Raw genomic sequence first — 6,266 nt, forward strand, 5'->3', positions numbered from 1 at the left:
GACCTCTTCTATTTCCGCTGGCGATGGCACAGCTGAGCCTCTGGGCTGAGTTTCTACCTGAGCACTGACCCTAGAGAAGGCTGTAGAGCCCTGACATTTCTCTGGATGGAATATGAATGGCAGGGTGCCAGGAAACTGTTCTAGATTATAATACCTGCACATGTGAGGATTGACAATGATGCCTTTTGATTGAAACTTGCACTCAAAGTCCAAATCAATGTATCCATAAACATACCAAAACTGCATTTATTTAATCAGTAAAAATAGAAGTATTATGAAACATTATTATAATATAATATAACTGATTTCCATTTTATTGTTTTTATTCCTATGATGGCACAGCTGACTCTCCAGCAGCAATTACATTACATTACATATGATGTGCTTCTTCATATTTTTCTGGAATATGTGATATTTTCCCCAATCCCACCAAATCAGCCTATTAGAATGATTTCTGAAGGATCATGTGACACTGAAGACAGAGTAATGGCTGAAAATTCAGCTTTGCATTTTAAAATATATTCAAATAGAAAACAGTTATTTTAAATTGTAATAATATCCTAACCTTACCTTTTTTAATAAAAAATAGGGGTGCATAATAAATATCGGCCGATAATTAATGCGCAGCTGTGAATTCCATCAGGTTTGGATTTGCACAGCTTGTCAGTTAACAACGGCTCTGTGTAGTAACAGCTGCTCTATGTGCAATCACGCACCTGATAGAATTTACCGCTGATTAGAGAACTAGCTTTACTGACGAGAAGCGCATTAATTATCGTCAGATATTTATCGTGCACCCCTAATAAAAAATGCAGCCTTGGTGAGCTTAAGAGACTTCTTTCAAAAATACTAAAATCTGAATAATTCCTAAATCTTAATTATATTATTATTTTAATATAAATTTGAAAAGAATACTAAATAAATAAATAAAGCTTTGTCATCATCATGTTCTTACCTTAATGTTAAAGAAGAAATAAGTTTTTGAAGCAACATGAGGGTGAGTAAATAATAACAGCATTTTTTTGTGTGTGAACTATCCAATTAAAAGAAAATTAAACATCTGGAATCTAAGAGAGTTGCTCCAGTAAGATATTCTGTTTGAATTTACTCAGCTGTAATAGCTGTAATAGAATTTACTCGGTACTTATAATAGTTGGGAATTTGGCAGTTCTGTCAAATAACTGCTTCACCACTCATGTTATCTGTTGAATCCACACATTGATATGCATGACTGTGTGCTACATTTGAATAAATGCTCTCATTGTGTAGCGCAGGGGCCAGCCAGTCAAACAGATGAGAGAGGCTCTTCTCATGCACTCATGTGGGACACCTCTACCGTCGCCGTGATTGACTGAGGAACTGCATTGACATTTTGAAAAGAGCTTGACAGATGAGAGACCCAGACGGTCTTCACCTACCATCACAAAATAAATTGGGCTTCCTATCAGCTGTAACCTTTAAAGTGTGTATTTACCTGTGTTTGTGTGTGTTTCCATGAAAACCTCCAACAAAACCCAACCAGGGTGCATCAGCGTGCTAAACACCAGAATCACATCAAATGTGTGCTATTCTCATATTCGAAAAATGAATCTAGTAAGTTGTCTCTGAAGGCAGAATTTCATGACATAATAGGCGCTCTCCTGCTGCAAAGACTGTTCCAAAAAGTATGCAACTGAATTATGCTGCCTCCTAAGATATTTTGGCCAAATTCCAAGATAACATTACGTGTATCCTTGATGGATACATGTATCCTTGACTAAATAGAGATGGCAATGACAGAATGCATTGCGTCAAGACAATAAATCAAAGATGGCCACATAAGAGAAATGTTCATAATAAAAATGTGAGAAACACTTTTATTTTTATGCACTGAATACAGTCTCTGAATTCTGACTCTATTTGGAAAATGGGCTTCAAAGGGGTCAAATGGGCTACATGCACTTTTACAAGTTGTTTGAACTGAAATGGTTGTTGGCAGTGTGTGTACACAAACACCCTATAATGATAAAAATCCACCCAGTGTTTTTTTTAAATCTGCTCATATCTTTATCCCTGTCTCAAATCGAGCCGATCTCAGATACCTGTCTGTGTGATGTCACAAAAACAGTCCCCTCCCATGTTAGTATGATTGACAGTAGCGTTTTAGCACAGACTGGACTGGCGTCTTACCATAGGCCTGCCCTGATTGAGCTGTCATCAGTCCACCATTGTTTCACCACCAGAGCAGTTGAGGTGTTCTGTTGTTGGATGTAATAATGAACATAGCAGTCGTCATTTACTCCCGACGTCTGAGCTGCTGAAGACACAGTGGATTATGTTTGTTTCTGAAGGGAATGCGCCCCTGATCTACATAAATGCATCTATGTTTGCACAAATTATTCATGATCCAGCTTCACCTACAGAAAAAGTGAGTGTAAGGTTTTTTAATGAATCTTTGCAAATCACCTTTCCTAATAATGTGCTAATTAGCAAGTTTTACGATGAATGCGGCTAAAGTAAACAGTCTCTCTGAGAGCGGCTTGGAAATAAGGGGCGGGGTCAGCAAAGCTCATTAACATTTAAAGGAAAAATGCTACAAAACTGTGTGCTCTGAAAAGAGCTGTTTTTGACAGGGTAAAATGGGTTTTTTACACTACCATTGAGAAATTTTAACAAACTATGTTACAGACTTTTCATTAAGACCCTAAAGAATCATATGAACTTGTGGAAAATGGGCATCCTATGACCCCTTTTAATGATTCCAAACCATTTATTTACAGTTTTTGACAGGATTAGGATAATCACAATATTTGTGAAATAATAAAGACACCAATAACAGGCTGAGTAAAAATATAATGCATTTGTATTGTTTAACATATATTTGTGTATATATTTAACAATCTTTTCACAATAAGAAAGTTGTTTTTTTTAGCTAACTAATAACGAGCTATGGACACTGAATTACCTGCTTGAGGTAGGCCTAATGGCAAGTGACGTGTTGTTCATAAGCTGTTGTTTTATTAAAGTCGTACCGTGGTTGAAACACTGTTTACTTTAAACAATTACATGAGTGATCACACATTTCAGTAAGTTGAAGGCGTAGGCATTGATGAGTGAGCTGTTGATAGTATGAGCATGTGTGGAGTTAAATGAGGGTGTGAAATGTAAAAAAATTCTGTCAAGACATGTGAATAAATTTTTCTACTGAGTATTGTCTTTAATTTCACCTAATATGATGATAGTGTTACATGTTCATTATGTCATTATTTGATTACTTGATTTTGACACAAAAGTTTTTTTTTTTTTTTTTTTGGGAAAACCTGTCTGAAAGAACCAGTTCTCAAAAAAGAACTGGATTCCCGTCACTAGTAGATGCTCAAACCAACCCAATCTCATGGGAAAACATAACTATTTTAAAAGGATACAATTTCATATAAATTCATATGATGTGAAGCAGATCATAAGAATTAATTTCTGTATTTGTTTACCTTGTGAGTATTTGCACTGCGTTTTTGTATTTGTTTGCATTTGTGAGTATTTGCAGCATGTTTCTTTATTTGTTTGCCTTGTGAGTATTTGCAGTGTTTTTGTATTTCTTTGCATTTGTGAGTATTTGCAGCATGTTTCTGTATTTGTTTACGTTATGTGTATTTGCAGTGCATTTCTGTATTTGTTTGTAATGTGAATCTTTTTAGTGTGTTTCTGTATTTGCATTGTGAGTATTTGCTGTGTGTTTCTGTATTTGTTTGCATTGTGAGTATTTGCAGCGGATTTCTGTTTTTGCGTTGTGAGTATTTGCAGTGTGTTTCTTTATTTATTTACATTGTGAGTATTTGCAGCATGTTTCTTTATTTGTTTACGTTGTGAGTATTTGCAGCATGTGTTGTCAAACTGATGAATGTTTTCTCAATTTGCTTGTGTTTTTTTCTATTTGCATGTGGTTTTTTTTTTTAGTTGCAGCGTGTGAGCTCTCTTGGCCACCGAAAAAAAGTTTAGTAAAAAATAAATCACCAAAAAATGCTTAGAAAAAAAAAATCCATCTCCATGAGTCCATATAATGTAGATATTTGGGATCCTCAAAGCTGAAGATTCTAAAATCACAGAAAATGAACACAAAGGTAAGCTTGATGAAAACACAACGTAAAACAGAAGCACAGAGAACTGTCACTGATTTGTCAACTGGAGTCATATGGATTACAGTCGTGTTCATTCTGAGTAGTTTGTGAAGCATCAATTTTGAGGGGCCCATCATCATGTACTCACAGAGATGGTTTATTTTTCTGAAAATCCCTGTTAGTGTTCCACAGAAGACAGGAAGTCATATACAGTACATCTTGGATGTAATGAGGGTGAAAAAATTAAAATAATTTGTATTTTTGGGTGAAGTATCCCTTTAAGGTATTGCATTGTGCAAAGCACACTCAGAGCATTTAGGAGCAGAGCTAATAACACCAGCATGACCCCAAGTGCATAATTTCAGGTAAACAGATCACTCCAAATTGACATACCTCTGTGCACTTGTATGCAGTCTGACGTGAAGCAAGGAAACCTGGGTAAATGGTGCATTGTTCATCACAGTAGAGAAGGCAGGCAACAGCTCAATCTCTCTGACTGCCCTCATCGCTCTGTTGTGTGTCATCGGGCAGTGGGTGAAGTCAGAGTAGCTGTCATTTGTTTTGGCCCGTCATAATCATTTCCTGACTTCATGTTTCTTTTCCACTGTGTCACTCTCACTCACCATGATCATTAGTCATAGAGCCAATCATGCTTTATCCTCACGCCATCAATCACAGGCGGTCCTACCCTCTCTGTACCAGCTGGTTATGTGACAGCCGATCTAATGCATCATGCCAGGGTCTCTGGGAGCAAAAAGACAGAAAAAAACAGACGAGGTGAATAAATGTGATTGTGTGTGGGTGCTTTTAAATGTGTGCAGGTTAGAACGTGTGGCTCAGCGGGTTGGTTTGAATGTTAATGAATACTTTGACAGCTTTGTGTCATGAGGGCATGTGTGTATGTGGTGTGGCACCACACACGTGTCTGTCACAGCATGGAATTTTATTCATTCATTTCACTCAATAAATAATAATGTCAGTACTACTGATATGTTGGCATCCCTGAATAGAAATGAGGAGATGGGAGATTTTTTTTTTTTTTTTTGTCCGTCCCAGAATTTCTTTCCAGTACTACTGATGTTTTGTTGTTGTTGTTTTTTTGTTGGTTTTTTTTTTTTTTTTTTTTTTTTTTTTTTTTTTTTTTGTTATTTCAATTTTGGAAGGTTATGCCAGCCCTGAATGGTCGTTTTTCTCCTGGTGACAGAGAGAATGCCTGAGTGAGATTCAGCTCCTTCGTGATTCCATGGGGATTTTTGGGCTTGTGCAGATTAAAAAGAGAGAGACAGAGTAAAGAATGAATCATTTAGAAAGGAAAGGTGTGAGGTTTCTAGTGACTGACAGCAGTGCTTTGAAGTCGGCCTCTCTGTAGAGGGTTGAGTGTGTCTCGGTATGGATGTTCTGCAGTTGTTTGTTTGGATAAAAGGGCCGTGAGAGAAACACCAAAGGAAAACATCAGTAGAATCCAACGCGGGATGGAAAAGCGTGTTGGACGTAAAGTTTCCGAATATTGTCCTTTAGATAGAAACCAGTATTCTCCATCCTCTATACTGCCAGATATTTCGAGAATAAAGTGAAAGGAAAAACCTGCTGTGAGAATATAATGATGGAGTTGCATAAGAAGATGAGGCACTTAAAAAGTGGATTTAAAGTTAACATGGTAACACATGCAGTTAAACAAATTTAAAAATGTTATTTTTGTGTTAATGCAGTTAACATATTTAATCAGTTTTACATTTTAACTGCTTCATTCTCTTTTTGCATGTTTACACTTTTGCAAGAGGCAGAGGAGCACAAATTTTTGTATCAATATTTATGTATCATCCAAACTCAACAAGAAATATCACCTAAACACTGAAACACACTGTTATGTTTGAAAGCATTAAAGAGTGATAGAAAGCTAGCAGAAAAAAAACAATTTGTCAGGAAAGTTATTGGATATTATTGGAACATCATTCACTTTTGCAGTCCCTGTGTGTTTTGATGATATAGTATATAGATGTATGGACACTGCAATGCACATATATTTTACCACGAGTGTTGTTACAAACTCTCTTTGCCTCCCTGTACTCATTATTTGAGTGTCATTTATTTATTAGAAACACAAAATAAACCAAATTATTTTAACTGCACTATTTATTTATTTTTCCAAAAGATATCAATAATATCATTAAT

The 6,266-nt window shown here is 36.1% G+C and overlaps 1 long non-coding RNA gene across 1 annotated transcript; it reads left to right on the forward strand.

The window, feature by feature from the left end:
• Positions 1-838: 838 nt before the first annotated feature.
• LOC122147109 lies at positions 839-1,454 on the forward strand. Its single transcript, XR_006161428.1, has 2 exons — positions 839-997; positions 1,275-1,454. It is a non-coding gene; the product is annotated as an uncharacterized LOC122147109 (long non-coding RNA).
• Positions 1,455-6,266: the final 4,812 nt, after the last annotated feature.

Source organism: Cyprinus carpio, chromosome A12 (assembly GCF_018340385.1).
Source record: "Cyprinus carpio isolate SPL01 chromosome A12, ASM1834038v1, whole genome shotgun sequence".
In the NCBI taxonomy this organism is placed as follows: domain Eukaryota; kingdom Metazoa; phylum Chordata; class Actinopteri; order Cypriniformes; family Cyprinidae; genus Cyprinus; species Cyprinus carpio.